This window comes from Ursus americanus, chromosome 34 (assembly GCF_024610735.1).
Source record: "Ursus americanus isolate L20-20 chromosome 34, mUrsAme1.1.p, whole genome shotgun sequence".
In the NCBI taxonomy this organism is placed as follows: Eukaryota; Metazoa; Chordata; class Mammalia; order Carnivora; family Ursidae; genus Ursus; species Ursus americanus.
Genome location: NC_142160.1, coordinates 13,135,105 through 13,160,510, shown reverse-complemented (window position 1 = coordinate 13,160,510; position 25,406 = coordinate 13,135,105). Strand labels below are relative to the sequence as shown.

The window sequence follows — 25,406 nt, the reverse complement described above, 5'->3', positions numbered from 1 at the left end:
TGTAGTTCTTTACTTTTGCACTTGGGCGTTCACTAATTTGGAATGCTGTGGTCTTTACCACTTGTCTACCTGGAAAATTCCTATTTATATTTCAATACCCAGCATACAATCCCTCCTGTATGATGCCTATGTTTTTTTGACAGAATTAATCACTTGACTCCCTTGGGCTAAATGTGTTTCTCATTTTGACTCCTCTGCCTTTTTCTCACGTAGTACAATTAGTCTGTTTCTTATACTAAACTCAGAAGATCTTGAAGAACAGAATCCCCCAAGTCTTACTCATTATTGCACCCTGGCACCTAAAATCCCAATTTCTGTCCTCTTGTACTCCTAGGTACATTTGTATTTGCCAGGCCATGGTTGTTCCTTACCTTTTGCTATTTGCAGTGGCCACAATGACACTGAATTTGCTGTGGCTTCCTGTTGTTCCCAGCTGAAGCTTGGTTCCTGGCTACTCTCCCCAATTTTTTTTTTTTTTTTAATTTTTTCCACATGTGGAGGAAGTGAGACATTACTAATGAGAAGTTGAAATCCAGTGGTCATCATTGCCTTATAGACTTCCTCCAACCCCAGAGAACTCCTTCTTACTCCATTTTTTCCCTAAGATTTTGTTTGTTTATTTATTTATTTGAGAAAGAGAGAGAGCATGCGTGGAGGTGGGAGGGACAGAGGGATAGGGGGAGCAGACTCCACACGAAGCAGGGAGCCTGATGTGGGGCTGATTCCCAGCACCCTGAGATCATGACCTGAGCCCACGGCAGATGCTTAACCAACTGAACCTTACCCAGGCACGGCCCCTTCCCTTATTCTGTGCTTTGGAACCAGTTACTTTACCTCCTAGAAGGCTTAGTTCCTTATTCTGTGTTTTGGAACCAGTTACTTTACCTCCTAGAAGGCTTAGTTTTCTCATTTATAAAAAAAGACAGACTTTAGTTCAGTATCCTTTGTAAGAGATTTGGGTATGGGAGGAAAAATAATTTTTTCACTACTCTTCTAGGTTCTTGGCTGAGACTCTTGAAGAGGAGTAAATATGCCACCCTAAAATATGCCTCTTTGGCATGAGTGTTTTCTTCATCTGGGTATGCTTAAGAAACAGCAGATGCAAAATAAACTCTGAAAACAAGTAGAAGTTGCCCTTTTGTAAGGGACATTTACATTTATAAGAGATATCACCATTTGTGAGGGTGTCTCCCTCTGTACCAGAGAGAGGATGACTAAAATTCTGGAAACTTTCATTAATGGAGAAGACACCAGTTAAATCTGCATAACAACCCTACAACTTGTTTACCATGCTTTTCCTGGTAACCTCCCATAACTGGCTTCCTGCCTCCTACATATTTCTTTTGTCTTCAGCTGAAGATGATATTCAAGGTCGGAGGTGTGTGGTCTCAGCCAAGAACCTAGAAGGGTAGAGGGAAAATTACTTTTCCTCCCCAGTACCTCCTTGTAATATAAGAGAGATTAACAAAAGAAAAACAAAGGGAAGTATAATAACATATATACCTCTTGTATACATGCACAGACTAGGAAGACTGGGTAACTCCCTGAAAGGGCTCAAGCCACCACCTTAAAAACCATCATCAGCTAATGACAAAAGAAAGATGTTTGGGTAGGGCAGGGAAACTAATTATGGGAGATTACCAGGAAAAGCACAGTAAACAAAGGGTAAAGTTGTTATGTAGATTTAAGTCAGACCTTCTCCATTGATAAGTTTCTAGAGATTTGGATACTGTCTTCTCTTCCTGATACAGAGAGGGAGACACCCTTATAAATGGAGATGTTCCTTATAAATGTAAATGTCCCTCAGAAAAGAGGGACAATTTCTACTTCTATTATGTCTGCAGCTTCTCAAAACTAATCAGCCTAAAGTAATCTTTATGCCAAAGAGGTTTATTTTGAGGTAGCATATTCTGCACCCCTTCTGTTACATTTTATTTTCTCTTCCCTTTGCTTTGGCTTCCTGTTAACAAAGGTCATTTCATTTAATCCTTTGTGTTAATTTGTCAAAGTTCATCAAATGTTAATAGAAACTAACAAGTTATTTCTTGAGAGTTATTTAAGTAAAAGGCGATTATGCCCCACTGGTGGGTGTATATCTCTTTGGATTCTTGGTTTTCATTCTGTGGAGATTTTAGGGTAGGGCAGGCTTAGCACTATGTATAGTAATAAATGACCCTTCTAAAAGTTCCAAGTTCTCATTGCTTGTTTTTACTACCATTTAAGGCCATATGTTTCGTGGCTAAAAACGAAGGGATCCCTTGATGAAGAAAAATTATTGGCAGTAAAATATACTCACTTTGAAATACCACTTTCAAAGAGCACATCAACTACCTTCATTTTGACCTCAGTCTGTACTTTCTAATTGATTATGTTCTTTCCAGCTTATCTCTTAACTTAAGCAAAAGACCTTGAGGGCAAAGCATCCCGTGATGGTAACCGAAACTACCTCCTCAAGCAACAAGGACTGCCCTGAGCCAGCAAGACCCTGCATGATTGACCCCAAGACAATGATCCACCTGACCTTTACTGCCCACCTGCACGTACCCACTGACCTTTGTCCCACATTTTCCTTATATAAACCTAGAAGTATTTTCAGCACTTTGGAGACTGTCTTTGAGATGCTAGTCCACTGTCTTCCTAGTATTGGCCTTACTGAAATAAATTCCTTTCTTGTTTCATCGCCACGTGTTTCTCTGCCTTTGGATTTTGTCAGCAGCAAGTGGCTGAACCCTATCTGTTTGGGCCCCCAGGTCCAGATGCTCTTGCACTCCTGGGCCTCAGCTGCAACGTGAGGGGTCTGAGTATTTTCTACAGTGATAAAATAGGTCACCTGCTTAAAATTTGCTCTTTGGAAACATAAGAAGTGTGAGTCTGGAATGAGTGCTTCATAGTAGCAGGGACCTGGTCTTTCTTATTCAATACTCCGTTCCAGTGCCTCAGACAATGCCTGACCCTACTAGGAGCTCAACACATACTTGGTGAAGGAATAAATGAATGAGATTAATAAGCCTGTTTGAGGAAATGTCAGAGCTCTAAAAACCTAAATATATTAAAGCAAGTAAAAAAGGGAACCCTGAAAAGACAGGTTCTTTAAGTCCCCAAATTTGTCATCAAGATACCACTTGGTACTTCTGCTTGATCCCTAATGAAGATGTTCAGCTACACCTAGTCAAGGCCTTTCCATGATGGATATTCTCCACATGTTTCCGGAATTGAATGTTGTAACGGTACTTTTTGGTCCCTTCGCTTTCTGCTGTTTACTGCATGCTGCAGTTTTTTGAGCCTGGGGTTTTCTGGAGTAGTTTTTCCGTAACAAAGGACTCAGTTACTGACAGCTGTTCCCTTTATCATCTGCTCTTTATCAACATAGTACAGTTTCCTGTACCCATCAGTGACAGGGAAATGATACAGCAGACATTATTACATGTGAGCAACCCAAAGTTATCTTTTATTCATCTTCCGGGTCATATCCTCTTTCTTTATTCGTATTTTAAATGATTTGCAGTTTTGGGGTTTTTTTTATAGAGATCATTTTATTTTCTTGTTGAGTTCCTGTTCATGTGCTTATCTCTGATATTCTGAAGACCTTGCCTTTTTTTTTTTTTTTTTTTTTTGGCTCCCAGTCTGGGGAATTGACAAATGACAACATTTTGGGGCCATAGGGGAGAGACAGGCCGTAAGACGTACTGTATAGATGACCAAAATGTGATGTACTATACCTTCTCAGCATAAACTGGAAATTTTTAAAAAAGCTGCAAATAGAATTGCTTCCTTTGGGCTTAAAACGGATTGGCAGCAGCACAGATTTTGCTGTGGGTTGAAGTCATTTTCTACTTTGGCACTACTCAGTCCATGGGGAACGGTGGAGTCATGATTTAGCAGCAAGATTCTGGGAGCAAGCCAGCATCTACATCTGTTCTGAACTGTAAGTGGACTGGAAAAATGCTTGAAAAAAAGCCAGAGGAGGGAGGTGAAGGAGAACACGAAACCTTTAACCTCAAAAAGGCCACAAAAATGGCTTGATCAATTACAAGGAGATTGGATTTAGAGAGAAGTTTTAATGGAAATAAAATCTATACAACTCTTCTTGTCTTCATCCATTAAGTTCCTCTGTCTTGTGATACAAGAATCATAACACATAGTGATACAAGAAAATCTTATCAGGAAGGACTAAAGCATCACTTACCTTACATGGGCTGAGTCTTAACAATTGAAGCACACTGCCTTGGTAACACCTCTTAGACATTCAACACACTTTTTAGTGAATTGCATAATGGATTTCTTTTCTCCAAATGTGTGACCAAACCATCTTGTAGGAATTGGGGGGAGGTGTTGTTTTGTTTGTTGTTGTTGTTTGTTTTACATCAAGAGGTACTCCATCAATTGAATGTCATGAAGACTGTGAGTGAGCAAGAGTATGGCTAATACACTGGAAAGAATTTGGAAGCAGACTGGCCTGGGTTCAAATTTCAACTCCATCATCTCCTGGCTGTGTGACTTCAGGCAAGTTGCCCTCTGGCGCCCAGATTTTTCACCTTTAGAATAGTAAAATCTAATTCACTGGGTTGTCGTGAAGATTAGGGGAGTCCGTGGGCATGTGGAAAGCTTGGGATAAATGTTAATTCGCTTTCTCTCAGTTCTCTACTAGTGCCCTTTCCTTCTGTCTCATTGCCTTGCACACATTTGCATATGCAGAGTCTTGATTTCCAGAGAAAATATTTGTCTGGTTGGTGTCAATGAACCAAACCTGGCTTGTCTAAAGTTGAAAGTATTTTTTCTAACTAGTCAAAAGTGGCTTAAAAAACCGAGAGAAAACAGGCTGCATGGCACATACACACAGAAAGGGAGATTCTAAGTTTACTTGAAGCAATCACGATGGATTTTGCAAAGACGCTGGGGCAGGGATCAAGTGGGCTAGTTAGCCAAAATTCCAGATTCTTTTTGGAAAGACTTTCTGAAATGGCAGTCAAATTTCAGTAAGAAGCAAATAGAAGACTCAAAATAATAGAAATCATAGAAATAATTTCCACATGATATAGAAATTTCCCCCCCCCTCAGGAAAGCACAGTACATTTTCTAATTAATTATTAGCACATACAAAGAAAATAAAATAACTCTTAGTGGCCCAGGGCCCTATTCAAACTCTCTGAATCACAGTTGCTTTATGTAACTTGAAAGGATTGAAACGAAATTGATTCTTTCTAAGGTCCCTTTACAAATTCGAAGATTTTGTAAAAAGCAAACCTCCCCCCCAAAAAAAACCCTAAGATTTTGTGCTTTGTTTTATATTAAAATTATTTCTACACTTTCTATATTAACAACAAATAATGATTTACTGAGAACTTAGTTGGCATGCTTCAGCTCATTTACTTCCTATAATTACCCTAGGAAGTAGGTACTATTATTCTTATTATTTTACAGGCAAGGAAGCCAAATTTAAGTAATTTTTCCAGTGTCATCCTGTTAGCAAAGAGGAGGTTCAGATTGAACTAGAACTCTCTGATTCTGTCTCAAGCTTTTAACCCAAACCTACATTGTTCCCCACTATATAGTAAACACATTGTTTCCTAACAATGAGCCAAGCAGCTTTATTGGCAATGGAAAAAATTCAATCTTGGTGCAAAACATTCTCTTAAATAAATGGTGTAGTGAATAATTATACATGTTGGAACTGAGAAATTTGTCAATGCTTTTGACTGTGAGTCCTGTGGGTAGGCAGTGTTTTTTTGTTGTTTTATTTTTCACCTTGGCTCCTGCTTGCTAAGTACATAGGCACTGAGTGAATTTGTAGTGAGTGAAATGTATTTGATATAACTTCATTATAAATCATTATAAAGGTTCTGAAAGCTGGAAGCAACTTTATAGCTCCTTTCATCTATCACCCCCCCCCCCAATCTATCCCACTATTTTCGAAGAAGAAGGAACTAAAATTTAGAGAGAGAGAAAGGGAGACATAAGCGGCACCCAGGACTCCAAATTCACAATCCAGAACTCCTTCCACTTCACTGTCCTGTGGAATTCTTTCTGATTCCTGACAGCATGTTTGTATTTGTAACTGAACTAACATGAGTTCACTCTGGTAAGCGACAGAAAAGAGGCTACACCAAGTGGAGTTGTCACACAAAAAGAACTTTATTTGCAGAAGAGAAGGAGATCACAGGGAATAACTTCCAAAGCCAAGGCTCCCGGAGTGAGGGTGAGTGGATTTCTCCTATTTAGGGTTAAGATGAATGTTCAGAAAGGGGAATTTTGGCATTGCAGGTAAAGGCCAGAATAAGGTTGTGCAGGGGTACTTGGGACACATGGCTATACATGCATCCTATATTGTATTAACAAAGCTTGTGCTCCCCCTCCGTGGAGATTTTAGCATTACAATGAAGTAGAGGTAATTGTGGACACCCCATGGTCCATCCCTGCAGGTGTGAGTCAAGCTCACACTGCTGGCTGGAGCTCTTCCTGTTGTTTGCCTCCAAAAGATAAGGTTCACATTCCTGTGGAAGAAGGGGGTGGGGGGATCAGTAGGAGTCTTGCTTGGGACAGTTTTTACCTCATTAACCCTGTGGGGGACAGTTTCATATTCACACGGCTCTAAGCCCACCTCCTCACCAGTTGAGATGCCCAGGCCTCACTTTTTTGCACACCATCCACTTAGTTTCTCAGCCTTGAAGGGGCTGGGGGCATGGCAGGAAATGCCAGCTGGCATGGCACAGCACTCCCTTGAGAGAGGACTAATTTTGCCTGGCCTTGCAGAACTTGCTTGCCTTTTTTCAGCTGTGTCTGCACCAATATGGCTGAATTTACAGGAGCCAAGAGGATGTTTCACCATCTGCCTGTTAGTGGGGAATTGGCCTTTCTGCTCTTCCAACAGGGTTTTGGAAGGCGTGGTGGCTGGGGGCCAGCCCACTGAGGCACTCCTCCTTGGATTGTGTGCTGCTGCAGGAGAGGAAACTGCTGAGCTCCAGAGCCAGCAGGACAAATGGTCTGCATGCATCTGCAACAGCAAGTGTGATCTGAACACAATTGCAGCACTCTTGCAAACTGTCTCCTACTAGTAATTCCCGTCATTATCCCATTTGGACAGTCCATTGAGAAAGGCCTGGATTAAAAAAAGAAAAGAATTTTTTTTTAAAGATTTTATTTTTAAGTAATCTCTGCACCCAAGGGGGGGGGGATTAAATTTAAAACCCTGAGATTAAGAGTCGCATGCTGTGCAGACTGAGTCAGCTAGGTGTCCCAGGATTTTTTTCTTAATTACAAAAGCACTACACGTTTATTGTAGAAAATTTAGAAAGTACACAAAAATATAGAGAAGAAAATAATGCCATGTATTTGATTACCATTCCAGGGGAATCATCAGGAAGTTTTAGTTATATACTCTTTACAGCTTTTAAAATATACGAATATGGATTCTACATGTATTTATATATGCTTTCTTTCTTAAAATATATAATAAACAATTTTATATACCACTAGACCTTATTTAACAATATTTTTAGCAGCTGCATTGTATTCCATCCTGGGCATATACCATATGCGTATGCCCCTATTGTTGGATATTTAAGCGTTCTTCAGCTTTTTGTTATTTGAAGTAATGAATGATAAACCTTCTTCTTGCCTAACTCGGGTTATTTTCATAAGCAAATCCTAAAAACAAAATTGGTGAATCGAAGTCATGACTAGTTTCTAGTTTAAAAGTTTTAATATCCACTGCCAAATTGCCTTTGAGCAAGGTTATAGCAAGTTACATTTCCACGAATGTAGACCACTGGCAAATTTCTCAGTGTGCTCGCTACTATGGAGAGTTTGCTTTTAAAATCTTTGATAATGTGATAAATGGAAAATGTGCTAAGTGAAAAATGTCTACCATTACACTTAAATGTAGGTGGTTGACCACTGCACATTTCCTTAATTAATTAATTTTTTCAAAGTTTATGTATTTATTTTTTTAGTAATCTCTACACCCAACATATGACTCGAACTCATGACCCTGAGATCAAGAGTCACATTCTCTTCCAACTGAGCAAAGCCAGGCACCCCACATTTCCTTAATTTAGACCAAGCTAAGGTTACAAAAGCTCATAGACTGTCAGGTTTGTTCCCAGATAAAGAGAATCATACTTGGGCTATTTTTGCATATACAATCTTTTCGTTTTCTTGTTAATCACACAAAAAGCCATGTTGCAATCTTAAATTCATTTTCTGTTTGCAGATGATAATACTCATCCCAGAGCAGATAACCCTTATATATGTTTGTTTTTTTGAAGAGAAAAAAGTGGTCATCTTGCCTTTTGCAGTTACAATACAGAATATTTCCAACAATTGTTTATTTCTGTGAGTATCTTAGGTATGCCACTGGGAAAGTCAAGATAAATTCTTCTCTGTAGCGATATTTCGATAAAAAGGAAATGTATTTTGTGTTTCGTAAAGTAGAGGTATTGTTGGAGTAGTTTTTTGTAACCTGCTAGGAAAGAAAATGTGAAACATTTTTGGTGGAATTACTTAAAAGATGCCAGTGAGAGAGGCACCTGGCTGGCTCAGTTGGTAGAGCATGCAACTCTTGATCTCAGGGTTGTAAGCTCGAGCCCCATGTTGGGTGTAGACATTACTTAAAAATAAAAATCTTAAAAAGAGATGATAGTGAGGAACATGGCATTCTGGTTGGTGGGATGGTTTCAACAACTAGGAGTGAGCATGGCTAGATTGTTCTACTAAACTGAGGTGCTCAAGAGAATGGCTTACTCATCCTTGTATTCCAGGAGCCTGTAGGTGAGCTGGAAAATGCATTCTAATCAGAATTTAGTATGTCTCAGGAAGGGTTGTACTTGATCTGAGAAGAAAACCCTCAGTGGTAAAGGAGAAAAAAAAAAGTTCTTTATGTTTTCTATCAAAGAAATGGAGATGATAAGATAAATCTCAATTTTTAAAAAGTTCTATAGTTGTGCTTTATTTTACATCCTTTAAAAAAAGATTTATTTATTTATTATTTTAGAGACAGAGAGAAAGAGATCATGAGCAGGGGGGATGGCAGAGGGAGAGGGAAGGAGAGAATCTCAAGCCGACTTCAGGCTGAGCATTGAGCCTGATGCGGGGCTCAATCCCATGACCCTGAAATCACGACCTGAGCCAAAACCAAAAGCCAGACGCCTAACCAACTGTGCCACCCATGTGTCCCTGGTGTGTTCAATTTAAAATAAGCAAGTATAGAGGTGCGTTGCTGGCTCAGTCAGTAGAACATGTGACTCTTGACCTCAGGGTTGTGAGTTCAAGCCCCACTTTGGGCATAGAGGTTACTTTAAAATAAAATAAAATAAAATAAAATAAAATAAAATAAAATAAAATAAAATAAAATAAAATAAAGTACAGACAATTTAAATAAATAAAGAAAGAAACAAATAAACAAGTGTAATATTACCTACCTATGGTTTTTCCAATATTTACAAAAATCACTTTTATAAAAATATATACACTATATTTCTTTCTTCTTTTTTTTTTTTTTAAAGTTTTTATTAATTTATTTGCCACAGAGACAGCCAGCAAGAGAGGATACACAAGCAGGAGGAGTGGGAGAGGAAGAAGCAGGCTTCTAACAGAGGAGGGAGCCCAACGTAGGGCTCGATCCCAGTACCCCGGGATCACGCCCTGAGCCGAAGGCAGATGCTTAACGACTGAGCCACCCAGGCACCCCATATTTCTGAAATGTTTATAGTTTATCATTTAGATTAAAATGTTTGCAATCAATAATATTTTAATATTGATCGTTTATTCTACATATAGGCAGAAAAATATTTTTTTTCTTTTTTTTTTTAAAGATTTTATTTATTTATTTATTTATTTGACAGAGATAGAGACAGCCAGCGAGAGAGGGAACACAAGCAGGGGGAGTGGGAGAGGAAGAAGCAGGCCCATAGCATAGGAGCCTGATGTGGGGCTCGATCCCGTAACGCTGGGATCACGCCCTGAGCCGAAGGCAGACACTTAACTGCTGTGCCACCCAGGCGCCCCAAAAAGTATTTCTATAATTGCAATGGGGGAAGAAAATCCTAAGAAAGATGATTTTATTTCTGTTTTAAGATTTTGGCTTTTCTTGGAAGGAAGACCTCAATATAATATGTATGTTAAAAACAAAAAAAACAAAACAAAACAAACAAAAAAATCCTCTAAGCTCAAAGTCAAAACTGAGCTCAAAGCAGTGTGCTGTAATGGACAAAGGAGGTCAGGGTGAGTGGATTTGGGTTCTGAACCCAGCTCTGTGACCAGTGGGAGAACTTTGGATAATTCAGTCCCCTCTCTTGGTGTCAGCCTTCTGATCTGTAAAATGTGGGATTTGGGCTTGTTGATCCCTTCCAGGTCAAAGAGTTTGTGATTCTATTTGTGATTTTGAGAATGGGATTGGGCCAGATTCTGTCAAATTTGGCTGATGTCAAATCTAACAAAAGCAAATATCATTTCACAAAGTATCTCTTAGAAGAGGTAGTTTCTTTCTCTCCTATTCTTTCCCTTCTCATTTTTGACAGTATGATATTCCCACCACTTTTTATGTGGTGTACATAGAAATACAGACTTTAAAAAAAAAAAAAGATTTTATTTATTTATTTGACAGAGAGCAAGACAGCCAGTGAGAGAGGGAACACAAGTAGGGGGAGTGGGAGAGGAAGAAGCAGGCTCCCAGCGGAGGAGCCTGATGGGGGCTCGATCCCAGAATGCTGGGATCACGCCCTGAGCTGAAGGCAGGTGCTTAAGGACTGAGCCACCCAGGTGCCCCAGAAATACAGACTTTCTTCTTCCTTTACTTTCCAAGGGATATCTTCGGTTGAGGGAGGAAATGGAAAAGATCTATCACTGAAGAAAGCTGAGTATACTACAGAGGCAGGCACGAGAAACCACCCAAGCAAAGACAAGAATGAGGAGCAAGAGAATTGAGAAGAAGGCTGGAATGGTGAATGTTTTTAAAAGGAGGATTGAAGAAATTAGAACGAACAGCTGACACTGGGGAGAAGGAAAGGTAAGGTGGGTGTTTGCTAAGGAAGATGTTTAGGATGATTTGCTTTGTGTCATGCGATGAAATTCCATGTTCTGCTGCCTTTTCAAGAGACCCAGGGGTAAGATCTGTGTTAACTCTTCATTGCTCTTTGGAGCAGGATTTGTCTTCCTTACAGACGTGACAATGTGATGTACCTGGACATGCCCTGGTCCTGTTGTTTTCAGGTTCGATTTAAGAGCTAGAGAGAGCTACTTAAGCTGCAGGCATCATTCATAATGTTATTAAAAAACAGAAAAAGAGACCCTGTATTATGTATCAGTTTCTTCCCATATATTTTTCTTTAATATTTTGAACAATTCATCAGTATAGATTTTTCCCCCATATAAAATTCTGCCTTTGGAAAGCTGGGCATTTTTATCTTGAGACATTGCAGGTCTGCTTTTAGGAGAGTCTCAAGTAAATATTGAATCAAATATGCACAATTTTGCAAATTTCTGCAATAACGTCAGCCGTTGCTATCTGTTCTTTGCTAGATATGAAATTAGTTAGGTTACTTTGAATTATGTTAACATTAAGTTTTTAAAAATATTAATATATATAAAAATGAATATTAATATAATATATATCAGCTTAATTTTTCACTTTTTTTTTTTTTAAAGTAATATCGACATCCAATGTGGGGCTTGAACTCACGAACCCAAGATCAAGTCGGATGCTTTACCACTGAACTGGCCAGACATCCCTGGAGTAAGATCTTTAAACATCCGATGTGTTAAAAGTATGAATCTATTCTTTCAAGCCAAATATTTGTATATGGAACTTGGTTCCCCCTCTTAATGCGTACAAAGTTACTCAGAAATTGGTATAACTGAGAATAGAAAAAGGTCTTCTGACTTCCAGGCTTGGTCTGATTTTTGTTGCAGTGGACTGTCTCAAACACAAAGAACCCTCCTCAGTTCTTAACTCTTTGTCCATATTGCCAGCAATATGGACAACCTCTAAAAACAGTCTTTCAATCAGAATTGCACTCTGTGCTCCCAGCCGAATCAAGGCTGAACTCCGGCTTTCCTGGGGGCTGAAATGATTAGGGACATCATAAAAAAAGTTTGAAGTTGGGGCGCCTGGGTGTCTCAGTCCGTTAAGCTTCTGACTCTTGATTTGGTTCAGGTCATGACCGCAGGGTTGTGAGATCAAGTCCCACCTCAGTTTCACGCTGGGTATGGAGCCTGCTTAAGATTCTCTCTCTCCCTCTTCTTCTGCCCCTCTGGCCTCCTCTCTCCCTAAAAAAAAAAAAAAAAAAAAAAGACTTTGAAGTTGCATGGAAGTGCTGTAGCAACCTATCCCCCAGCTTTGATCTCCACTCATACCCACGTTGGCTGGGTTATTCCTTCAGGGAAAAAAATTGAGAAGAGGTAGATGTACTTAAATTTTGGCTCGGTCTCTGCCCAGTATGCACATGGTGCCCTCTAGCGGCAGAGTGGAGCATTTCCGAAAAGGAAATGGAGAATCCGCTTGTATAGCACACTAAGATTTTCCAGCTAGCTTTTTGTTTATATGAGATTTATTTGAGTTAAAGGTAGAAAATAATGTACTTTCATTTGTAATTTAAGATTCAAGTTGCTATGGCAATCTAAAATAGTTTACAGTGATTCCTTTTATATATACTCTGTCATATTATCCTTTTAGACTTTTTTATATATGAGGAATAAGGTTAATCATTTAGGATATTTAGCAATAATGATAAAATTCTCTTCAAAAGAATTTCCTTAGTGTACTATTGGTATGAAGCTCATAATAGCCAAGATGTTTATAGTAAGGGCCTGAACCTAACTCATTAAATAAAAATAAAAGCACATTTTTTGGGGGGGGGTGCAAAAAAGGTGATTTTATTAAAGCATGGGGACAGGATCCTTGGGCAGAAAGCTGCTGCCAAAAGCACATTTCTTGAAGAAGGTGCAACAAAAATATGCACTCTACATATTTTTCAAAAGGACATAAACTGCACGTTTTGGCACTGTCTTCTCTTCAAATTCCTTTACCAACAGTATATAGCAGGACTTCTGATGTCCAGATGGCACTGTAAGAAGATGACTAAGGCAGTCGTGTGCAGAAGGCTTGTGTATAATGCAGATAAAATAGAAAGATATTTTTTGAAAATTAAAGTTTGCAATGAGGGCCACCTGGATGGCTCAGTCAGTTAAGTGTCTGCCTTCAGCTCAGGTCATGATCGCAGGGTCCGGGAATTGAGCCCCTGAGTCAGGCTCCCCACTCAGCAGGGAGTCTGCTTCTCCCTCTCCCTCTGCAGCTCCCCCTGCTCATGCTATCTCTCTCTCTCTCTGTGTATCTCTCTGTCCCAAATGAATTTTTAAAAAATTTTTAATGGTATTCTTAAAAATTCCCCATGTTCCATTATATTGCAAAACTGAAATTCATCTACTTCTTAGAAAAAGTATTTTGTTCATTCAAGCAGAATTTTGCTCCAATCTCCTTCAATTTCCTACTACCACACCCTATAGTGGACCTGTAAGTTTATTGTGCACATACATTAAACCTTTAAGTCGTTTACAGTAGTAACTCTTAGTTCTAAAGTAACATCTTCATCATGTACAAATGTAGTTCAGAGATGATGCTGGAAAGGTGACATGGTCCACACATGGGTGACTTCTTCCATTGCTGCGTAGAGGGCAAATGACTTGTGTGGGCCTATTATGAGAATCATTACCTCCAACAAGTAGGTCTACTGTGCCAGCTTCTTTTATTTTCTTTTCAAATGCATCACATTCTGTTTGTAAATCTGGAGCATTCCCATCAAGGATATGAGCATTTTAGGATCTATGTCAATATGCTTTAAAAAGTTACTCCACACTGACGAATGGTAGCTTTCAGGACAATTGATGGGAAATTCTACATATTCATCCATGTTAATTGTCTTCACGTGTTTAAAAGAGCGCTCTCCATTCTTGTGATGTTCTGTTGACAACTGTTGGGTTTTTTTGTTTGTTTGTTTGTTTGTTTTTAGAAGATACTAATGATGTATGTTAGTACACCTTCTAGACCAATCAACTCTTCTGATGCTGGGGCAGTAGGAACCCCTGATAACTTTTTCAGAGAAAAAAGTCACCTGACTTATCACACATTATTAAATACTCAACTGTGTTGATTTCATTCTTCCCCTTGGCAGGAGTTGTGAATGATCACTTACACACATCAGCTTCTGAACTTCCAATTATTAACAGAGTAACTTGGATGATGCTACAATTTTAGATACAGTTATTGCAGGGTTGGGGATCATAGCTGGCAAGAAAGAGTTCTTGAGACATTGTATGCTGCAACTTAGTAGGTTTATTTAAGTAACAGGAGGATAGAAAGAGCTACCGGAAGGAAGAAGGAGCTGCCCTTGCCCTGTGTGAAGCTGGGGGTGATACACTTAGTGGTCAAGGGCAAGGCGACGTGCAGGGAATATTAGATCATAAATGTCTTCTTCGAATTTCTACTTGTAAAACTACTTTTGCAAGATGTCTCTGGTGCTTATCATTCAGTTTTATTTTAAATATTGGTGAGATATACAGGCAGTCATGAGTCCCTTAAAAAATTTGGCAATCAGACGTATTTGATCATCATGGGAACTATGCAGGCTATAGGTCAGCTTTCTGGGCTAAAGGTGAACATTTTTCTGCTTCTATCCCTCATCATAATGACCCCAAATCCTTTGCATACAAAAAAATAGATGCCACTTTCTATTTTTTAAAATTAAACTTCCATATTCTGTTCTTTTTAATCATGATGATTTTCTACTTCCTTTGTGCTGATGTAGACATGTATTGGCACGACAGCCAAAAATGATGAGTCATTTGACAGTGAACCAGATGTTCAGAGGTAATCTTCATGTCTTTATTAACAGAGACTGCATCCAAATAACCATACTCACTTTGTATGTTCCTTTCATGGTGTCATTGCCAACAGAGGCCTGAAAGTGTCCCGCATCCAACCACCGAGGACGACTGTGTTTTGGGACAGGAAGAATCTGGCACAGGCAGCCTGACATCACAGTGCGGTACGAATTGCTTCCACCTTATTTTTATTTCCCATATATATTACGAAACACTTCCTTTAAAAAAAAAAAAAAAAAAAGGTGGCTCTCTTTGCCTATGCAAACTATTCTAATTCAAGGACCCAACCGCCACACATAGTATGGCCTAGAATACAAGTTCAGTTTCAAACACTTGAAAGTGGGGCAAGGGGGCCCCCTTTTCTCTCTAGGAGCACCCCTGCCAACCTTGCTACACCACTATATTGAATTTCCTCAAAGCAAGGGAAAACAAAAGCCTTTTATATTGCCATGTATTTTTAAACCAATAGCTTCTTTCGCATAGTTCCACTTATTGCGTAACTAAGAAGAAAAAAGACTATTCGTACCGAGAGGAAAATTCTTTTGAAAATGTTATTGCAAACCTTGTAGAATACAGCATATGATGAAAAAAAGTTTTCTTTTCAATGAAAAAAAAAAGCCAATTAAAAAACGGATTAAATCTTATCTAATAATTTTAGAATGTTCTACATGAATCTATGTAGTAAGTTCAGTGAAGTGAAAAATACCCTGCCGAATTGGAAAGATACCTTTATATTTTGTTCATGCTCTTTACAAAGGATGTGGCATCTTTGAAGACAGAACAGATAGAAAATCTAAGCATATGTTAAAAAAAAAAATCTTATGCAACTATGACCTTCACATGTGTTGAAATTTGATTTGCTCTGCTGTTATTAATGGGCTTAGGTAAATTCAAGCCCTTACAACATTTATGTATGTCACATGATAGAATATTCAAAGACAAAAATTAATCATATAAATAAAAGTAAAAAGCTCTCTGTCTTAATTTTCTTACTTAAAAAATCTTCTCGAAGCTAGTCACATTGTTAAAAATTGTAACCCTGAGTACAGAAGTCTTGACCTTTGCCTGGTAACAATTCATGATACTTATTACAAGGAAACTGAGGCAAACCTTTTATTAGGTTGACAAATCAACCTGAAAAATATTGAGCAACCTCACTCATACTTGCTAATGGCATCTTTCAGAGAGATAAGCCAAAGTGGTTTATTATTCCTCTAGATAATATTTTTGAAGTGTCACTAAATTTTATAGCTTGATTCTTTCTATTTAGGTAAGGTCTAAAGGGACCTGTACTACTTCCAATCTCTATTTCCGTTTTTTAATAAATAAATGACCAGGCTTGTCATTTGAAACATAGGGTGAACTTCTAACTCTACAGTTTTAATTTTGTTTTACGTGTAGTGTTTCCTATTGAGGAACTTAGGAGAGAAGGCAATTAACAGGTTTAAAAAAAATTATGTTGAATGTAGTACTTTTCCAGAGTTTTTTCTTTGTTTTGTTTATAAGATTTTATTTATTTATTTGACACAGGGGGTGGGGGCGGGTAGAGAGCATACACAAGCCAGGGGAGCGGCAGCCAGAGGAAGAAGCAGACTGCCCGCTGAGCAGGGAACCCCAATCAGGGCTCAATCCCAGGACCCTGGGATCATGACCAGAGCAGAAGGCAGACGCTTAACTGACCGAGCCACCCAGGTGACCCTTGTTTTGTTTTTTTTAAGTAAACCCTATACCCAACATGGGCTACAACTCATGAACCCAAAATCCAGCATCATGGTGCTCTACCAAATGAGCCAGCCAGTTGTCCCCTTTTCCAGAGATTTTATTTGAGATGGTCATTAAATTGCTGGATTATTGGGGAGTGTCACCTTCTAATTCAGTTCATGCAGCTCATTCTGGGAGGCAGGAAGCAGCACCTTTCTCTGAAAAGGTTGTATGAAGCCTCAGTCCAAAGCAGTAATTAGGTAATACCATAATATTGTTATGATGTGTGGCATTTTGTTACACGTTCCCACAATTGTTAATCCATTTGACTCTTCGATTTTTTTTTTTTAAAGTCATCTCTACATCCTATGTGGGGCTCAAACTTATAACCTAAGCAAACTCTACTGCTATCAGCACTCCCCACTCCTCCCCAAACCCTACTACTGCTGGGCCCAAGTGGTGGCTTTCTGCGTCAAAAGGAAATGTAGGAAAGATAAGCCAGTCTAAGCTTAAGATGCTCACTGGATCTTGGCAGCTAGGTTACGGTTACAGCTTTACCTCGAAGGAATAAACCTTAGTCAAGTTTAAATATATTAGGACCATCTGTTGCACAATTCCCTCCTGTCATCCCATCACCTTAGCAACCCACATGCCAAATAAGCAGAAGTTTATCAGGAAAGATTACAAGAAAGTGCCAGCAAATGCAGCCTCCATTCCTAGTTACAAAGTTATCTCCAGGTCTGCACTGGTGCTCACTTTCCTGCTGTCTTGGCATCTTGTGACATTCCGCTCTTGCTCACGAGCACTGGAAAATTCCCAGATGAATCCCATCACTCCCAACATTTGGCACCAAAGGTCCCATTTGGATCTTTCCATGACTTTTCCAATATCCAGCCCCCGTAGATAAGAATAATGCTAACATTACATAAATGCTACCGGTAAAAAAATAACGGACAGAGAGAGGAAGGGGAGAGAGAGAGATGTTTGTTCTAATAGATTGCATAGATGTCAAAAAAGATTGCTGATAATCATTAATGGCCCTTGTGATTATAGTGAGAAACATAAAATTAACTGAGTATTTTTTTAATGCCAGGCACTGTGCCAAGAGCTTTACATGCATTATATCATGAAATCCTTAGAGTCATTTCATGAAAAAACTGTTACTCTTATCCCCATTTTACAGATGAGAAAAAAGGAGATTCAGAAAGTCAGAGTAGTTAGCTCAAGCTCACTTCATTTGCAAATTGTGGAGCTGAAATTTTCACCAAGGCTAGAGTGGCATTTGGGTCGTAAAAGCATTGTTTAGGGAGACAAAGGAACGACAGATGGGCCAAGGGGTGATTGAAGTAACCACTGACTTCCTGTCTTAAGCCTAAACCTGATTCATTTATATAAAGCTTCTATGATTTGATAGGAAACGTGCGGCTGAGGTGAATCAGGAAAGGTCCCTCATTTTGTTAGGATTGGGCAGTTGATCAGAGTATTTGTTGTGCTGATATATAAATAACGACCCATAAGAGAATCCTTTTCTGCTTTGCAAATCAAATGCAAGGAGCTTGCAGAGCCAAAGGCCAGGGTTTACACTGCTACAAAGTAGTTTCTCTGCACTGCAGAAGTGGGTAAGAATAGATTGATTCATTATTATTTTTAGACAATGTTTTTATCTCTTTGTATTTGTGCTTTAGTACGGTAAAGGGGGGATAAGCGTCTTTCGTGGGTGGCCTCATTTTTGGGTTAAAAGGCTCAGAAATACACACGTTATTTCTTCATTTGTTTTGACCAATGGTATTGACTATATTCCCTATGCTGTACTCTTCATCTCTGTGACTTGTTTATTTTATAACTGGAAGTTTGTACCTCTTAATGCCTTTTCCCTAGTCACCCATGCCCTCATCCGCCTCCATGCCGGCAACCACCAGTTTGCTCTCTGTATTTGAGTCTGTTTTTCTTGTGTTCGTCCCATCCACCTACTTGAATGGTGAGGTGGGGGAGGAGAAGCGTTCTGTGGTGCTGTGATTAGGTCTCAGTCTCTTGATGAGCCTGTGCCTGTGGACTGTGAGCTTTCCAGCTGCTTCTCTTCTTTTCCTCCTCTCCTCAGGTGGGACAGGATGGCTAGACTGGGCTGGAGCTGGGGATTTCTTTTCTCCCATTTGGAAAGCTAGGCGGGGTTGGATATTTCCCTTTCCCCAACCTCTTGGGCTCTGATAAACCCCTGCAGGTTAGATTCTGGTCAAAGAGTTTCCCCTGAGGGGCGCCTGGGTGGCTCAGTCCTTAAGCGTCTGCCTTTAGCTCAGGGCGTGATCCTGGAGTCCTGGGATCCAGCCCCGCATCGGGCTCCCTGCTCAGCGGAAAGCCTGCTTCTTCCTCTCCCACTCCCCCTGCTTGTGCTCCCTCTCTCATTGGCTGTCTCTCCCTTTCTCTCAAATAAATAAATGAAATGTTAAAAAAAAAAAAAAAAGAGTTTCCCCTGAGGGCAGACCTTGTTAACAAGGGAATGATCTGATATATTTCTATTTTTTTAGGTGTTTTTTTTTTTTAAAGATTTATTTGAGAGAGAGAGAGAGCACGAGTGCAGGAAGGAGCAGAGAGAGAGGGAGAGAATCTCAAGCAGATTTCCCACTTAGCAGAGAGCCTGTAGCGGGACTCGATCTCACGAGCCTCATATCATGACCTGAGCCAAAATCAAGAGTTGGACACTCAACTGACTGAGCCACCCAGATGCCCCCTTTTAGGTTTTATTTTTAAGTAAGTCTCTGCACTGAAGGTAGGGCTCGAACCTACAACCCTGAGATCCAGAGTCGTGTGCTCTCCTGACTGAGCCAGCCAGGTGCCCTGATCTGATGTATTTCAGAATAATTCCTTATTCCACTCCCCCCCCCCCAGCCCAGGGGAGAAAGTGGTAGAGCTCCAGGACGTGAAACAAGAAGGATGGGGTCCTCCTGATAACTGAATTCCTGAAGTTTGTATCTCTTGGACTTGTCCACACTGAGCCTCCAGTAGTTCACCAATGACAGTTCAGCTTTTCCTACCCTGACACTGGTTCCCATGGAGGTTGCTGCTTTGGTAAATCCTCTGTATCTACCTGTCAGTCTCTCCAATTCGGGTTGGGGGGGGGTGGTAGCAGTTTGCCCAGTGACTTCCCTTGTCTAAGAAATCAAAAAATAATTGTTGATTTTTCAGTTTATTCAGCTTTTTGCTTTTTGTTAGGATGGGGTGGTGACTTCTCAGCTTCTTAGATGCAGTCCTGGAAAGCAAAAGTCCTCACACATCTTTTAGAAATGAGAAATACCGAGACTAACACCTCTACCTTTTCTTCCTTCTGTCTGTAGACTGATAGCAGCTATAATTATCAGTGGAAGAATTTATTCATAGAAGATTGGCGTGTATGTAAGATAATCTCAAAATGAAACCTATTTTACGTATGTTAGATGCTATGATTTGAGACATTACAACGTAGTAGTAAACCACATATACTGTGGTTCAGACACTGGCTTTGCCATATATGACCTGTATGGTCTTGAGCAAGATATCAGCCTATTTGAGTTTCTTTTCTTTTCTTTTTTTTTTTTTTTTTAAGATTTTATTTATTTATTTGACACAGACACACACAGAGAGTGCAAGCAGGGGAAGCAGCAGAGGGAGAGGGAGAAGCAAGCTCCCTGCTGAGCAGGGAGCCCGATGCAGGGCTTGATCCCAGGACCCTGGGATCACAACCTGAGCCAAAGGCAGATGCTTAACCAACTGAGCCACCCAGGCACCTTAAAAATATAATATAAATATTTTAAATAAATATGTAATATAAGTAGAATGGATTGAAAAATATAAAATGTAAAAATGTAAAATATATTTTAAGAAGGTTAATAATGGGGGCGCCTGGGTGGCACAGCGGTTAAGCGTCTGCCTTCGGCTCAGGGCGTGATCCTGGCGTTATGGGATCGAGCCCCACATCAGGCTCTTCAGCTATGAGCCTGCTTCTTCCTCTCCCGCTCCCCCTGCTTGTGTTCCCTCTCTCGCTGGCTGTCTCTATCTCTGTTAAATAAATAAATAAAATCTTTAAAAAAAAAAAAAAAAAAAAAGAAGGTTAATAATGCCTGTATGCAGTAAAGGGTTAAAAGATGTAGCACAGGCAGACATAGCAGTCCTGAGGTTGCCATCCTTTGAAAGTCCTGCTTGCAAGGTTGGCCCTTGGTTGGCAATCTGGATTTGGGAAGGGTTCCCACTGTTGTCTCATTAAGAGTTGCTTACTGGCACCTGGGTGGATCAGTCGTTAAGCATCTGCCTTCAGCTCAGGGTGTGATCCCAGGGTCCTGGGATCGAGCCCCACATCAGGCTGTTCGGCTGGGAGCCTGCTTCTTCCTCTTCTACTCCCCCTGCTTGTGTTCCCTCTCGCTGGCTGTCTCTCTCTCTGTCAAATAAATAAATAAAATCTTAAAAAAAAAAAAAAACAGAGTTGCTTACTGTGCTGAAATTGTGCAAGTGATATGGTTTATGCCAAACACCTGATTTCCTTCAGGGAGTCTGGAATCTAAGACATGCTAAGCACAGAGTGCCTGTCTGAGCAGCCCCCCATAAAAATCTTGGGCACGTAGTCTCCCAGTGAGCTTTCTCTGCTAGACAACATCTTACTTGCATTGTCCCAACTCATTACTGGAGAAATTACACATGTCCTGTGTGACTGTACCAGGAGAAGACTCTTGAAAGCTCATGGTTTTCTCTAAACTCCACCCTACACAACTTTTCCCGAAGCTGATTTGTCTTTATAGCTACTTACTGTTATAAATTATAGCCATGAATGTGACAATATGCTGAGTGTCATGTAAATCATTCCCTAGCAAATCATTAAGACTGGGAGTGGCCTTGTAGACCCCTCACACAACCTTACTTTGCTAGATTTTTCTAGTAAAAAATATGATTATACTTAGCATAATATTATAGTAATAAATAATAAACACTAATACATGGTAGCTAGAAGTATTATTTATCTCGTGAAAACCATATGGTGAATTTGAATCTTATGCTAAAGGACATGGAACAGGAAAATGGCACTAGCCAAGCTTGAACTTTTCTGAATACTTTCCAAAGTGGATTCCCCTAAAATAATCACAAGTAAGTACTAAGCTTTTATGTATAGTAGAAAATTGGGACGCTTAGGACATTGTATTACTACTGGGACCCTTCTGCTAGACTTGAGTCAATGAAAACTTTTTGAATTTCAGCCAGATAGATACTTGGATATCTTTTCTGAGTATGTGGTGGGGGGAAATGGAGCATTGTACCATTCTAAGCCTTTGAGAAAATAATTTGCCCTAACCACTTCCTCTGCTTAAAAAAATGCAATGTATTAATAGCTAACAAGAACCCATTTGAGATCAAGACATGAGGACAACAGGATGTACTTTTTTGTTTTCAAGGTAGAACTCTCATGCCTGGCTGATCAACTAGAAAGTTAGATATTTGCATGCCTCAGGAAGAAAAGATCCTAGATGGTTTTAGGGTTGTGTTCTCTAGCTTTTATTTACCTGGGCTGGGTCCCTACATGCAAATTGAAGTATTTCTGCTGGGTCCTCCAGGTTTCAACCACCTTCACTGTCATGTTTATCAAAAATAGATGAAAACTTGAAGGCATATGTATTTTTTGGTTTCTGCTGCCGTTCTTATACTCAGTGACGTGTAGGACTGCCAGGTTTCTGTGGGATCTTGTGCAGGAAAGCACTGTGTCTCAGGTCCAGGGCGATCCCTCAGGCCATGTGAGCCTGCAGACCCCACGGTGTTGCTCTCAATGGTAGGAAAATATGCTGTGTAGATTTTGTGGCAAGTTCCAGTGGGGGATCATGATTCAGGGCCTCGGGAATGGTGAGCAAGGTCATGCTATCTGCTGTAGAGAATCACGTGCCTTTGAAAAATGACTCCTGCCATTCTGTAAAGCTCTGGTCAAGATAGAAGGCAGGCCTGTCAATTGGTTACCAAGTGATCATGCAGTAAAACTTCTCATCATGAACTGGAGTGGATCAACCACGTCATAAATAAGGGGATCCTAGAAGCAATCCATCATAAAATGAAGGTGCTACATCCAGAATTGAGAAGAGGCAGGACCAGAGGGTACAAGTAAGCTGCATGAGCAAGATCCCAGATACCCTCTCTCCTCCGCCATGATCCCTCTACCAGTTACCCCAGTGACCCTCCAGAGCTCACACTCATGGCTGTACGGGCATTCTGCATGACCAACCAAAGAATGAAAAAAGTCAATTTTGTTTGGCAGATGGGTCCACCCTACATGTGAGTGCAAGCTAAAAATGAATGGTATCTTTTCTACAGCCTTCTCAGCAGCCTTAAAAGACAATGGCAAGGGAGAGTCCTCCCGGTGGATAGAGTTTTGAGTAGTGTACTTTGTGCGGGAGAGACGTAGCCTGAGGTTAGAATATATATGAAAACTCATGGGCAGTGGCAGATGGCCTGGCCAGTTGACCAGGGATCTGGAAGGAAAAAGGAGATTGGAAGGCTGCAGACAAGGAGGTCTGGCATAGGGGCATATGAATAGAAATACAGGAGTAGGCATGAAACCTCTCAAGTGTTAACATCTCTCAGAGAGCATCTACAGAAGAGGCAGTAAACAACCAAGTAGACAAAATGACCTGGTCCGTTGACTGATGGCCAGCCCCTGTCAATGGCTATCTCATTGCTAGCATGATAGACGCATGAATCAAGTGTCCATGGTAGCGGGGACAGAGACTATGCAGGGAACAAGCATTACTGATTTCCACTTACCAAGACTGCCACTGATGAATGTCCAGCTGCTAGCAACAGACCTTAGGGAAGACGTTGAGTATAATGGGTTCCTTTTATCCTGGAAGGCCCAGCAGTTTATTCTCAGGAATAGACACATCTCCTGAGCCTGGGTTTGCCTTTCTCTGCATTCTGAGCCTCAGCCAGAACCACTCCGTGAGGGCTTACGAAGTGTTTCATTCCCTGGTGTGGGATCCCATGTAACGTGGCATCAGTCCAGGGACTGGGGCTCACTTTACAGCACAGGAAATGTGGGAGTGGGTCTGCGATCACGGCCCTATCACACACCACGCCCCCAGAAGCTACCTTGCTGATTGAGGGAGTGTCGGAACAAGTCGTTGAAGGCATGGCTTGAGGACCAGCTCAGAGACACTACCTGGGGAGGATGGCCTGTGCTGGGATTCTCACTGGGACTTGCTGTGAACGCCACACTGTATCTTTGACACCATAGGGTCTGACGGAGTCCGTGGCCTCGTGGCAGGGTTGCTAGCACTGTAGTGTGGACTTGATGCAGACCTGTTTCCTGCTCCAGGCCTCACTCAAGGCTGGCAGCCTTTTGTGTCACCCAGTACATGGGTCAAAGCCTTACCTCTAGCTGTGTAATATGCTGCCTTTGAAACCTAAAAAGGCCCAGAGGGCACTGTGTTTCCTTCTTCACAGTAGAAGATACAAGATAAAATATCCCTTCAGATACAGATGCGGCAAGCCTCTCAGCCTCTGGAGCACGCGTCTTACCAAGGCCTCTGATGTTATCAGCACAGTGTTGCCAGAGTCATAGATTAACGGGATGTTCCGTGGGCTGTCGAGATGATCTAGATCTCTTTGGGCTGTACTGTGACAGAAGGAAGGAGAGCTAATATAACGCAGAGGGAAAGCCGTAAATGTATAGTGTTGTCTATTACATGTGAATTCAAGCTGTTTCTGGTCCTTTTCGGATTGGGATAGAAAAGAACACGTCTGCGGAATCAAAATCAACTTCCATTGTCCCAATCATTAAAATGGTTTACAATAATTTACATAGAAAAAAATTTCAGAGTACTTAAGAACAGTGATTGTTCTCTGAGATATTTACAGTTGGCCTATATGATATTGTACAAATGGTATACACTTTGGCACAAGTGTCATTGCTGGAGTATGGCTTTCTAGGGAAAGTGCTTCTTTGGCCAGAGAGGACAATACTATCTAGAAATTTAAGGGTTAGACACTTGGTAACCACATTCAAAGCTGAAGTAGAATGTGAACAGGAATACTTATAAAAGTGGTATAAAAATGATCAACTGTAGGGGTGTCTGGGTGGCTCAGTTGTTAAGCATCTGCCTTCAGCTCAGGTCATGATCCCAGGGTCTTGGGATTGAGCCCCGCATCAGGCTCCCTGCTTAGGGGGGAGTCTGCTTCTCCCCCCCCCTCCCTCTGCCCCTGCTCCTGCTCTTTCTCTCTCTGTCTCTCTCTCTGTCTCTCTCTCACATGCTCTCTCTCCCTAATAAATTAATAAAATGTAAGAAAAAAAATCAAGAATACAAGCTTGATCTATGGAAAGATTTTTTAAAATTCCTTATTTAAATTCAATTTAGTTAACATATATTGTATTATTAGTTTCAAGGGTGAAATTTAGTGATTCACCAGTTGCATACAACACCCAGTGCTTATTACATCAAGTGCCCTCCTTAATGCCCATCCCCCATTTAGCCCATCCCCCCACCCACCTCTCCTCCAAGCCTCAGTTTGTTCCCTAGAGTTCAGAGTCTCTTGTGGTTTGCCTCCCTCTCAATTTTCATCTTATTTTATTTTTCCTTCCTTTCCCCTATGTTCATCTGTTTTGTTTCTTAAATTCCACATGAGTGAAATCATATGGTATTTGTCTTTCTCTGACTGACTTATTTCGCTTAGCGTAATACCTCTAGTTCTATCCATGTTTTTGCAAATGGCAATATTTCATTCTTTTTGATGGCTTATGGAAAGACATCTTGACACTCTTCCAGACTGGAGGAAGAAAGAGACTTCAACTGTTATCTCGATTACCTTTTCAGAGTGGGGTATTATTGGTTTAGACC

At 40.5% G+C, this 25,406-nt stretch overlaps 1 pseudogene; it reads right to left on the bottom strand.

Annotated features, from left to right (window-relative positions):
* Positions 1 to 13,491: 13,491 nt before the first annotated feature.
* LOC123776423 (glucosamine-6-phosphate deaminase 2 pseudogene) lies at positions 13,492 to 13,901 on the bottom strand (annotated as a pseudogene).
* Between the last annotated feature and the right edge of the window lie 11,505 nt (positions 13,902 to 25,406).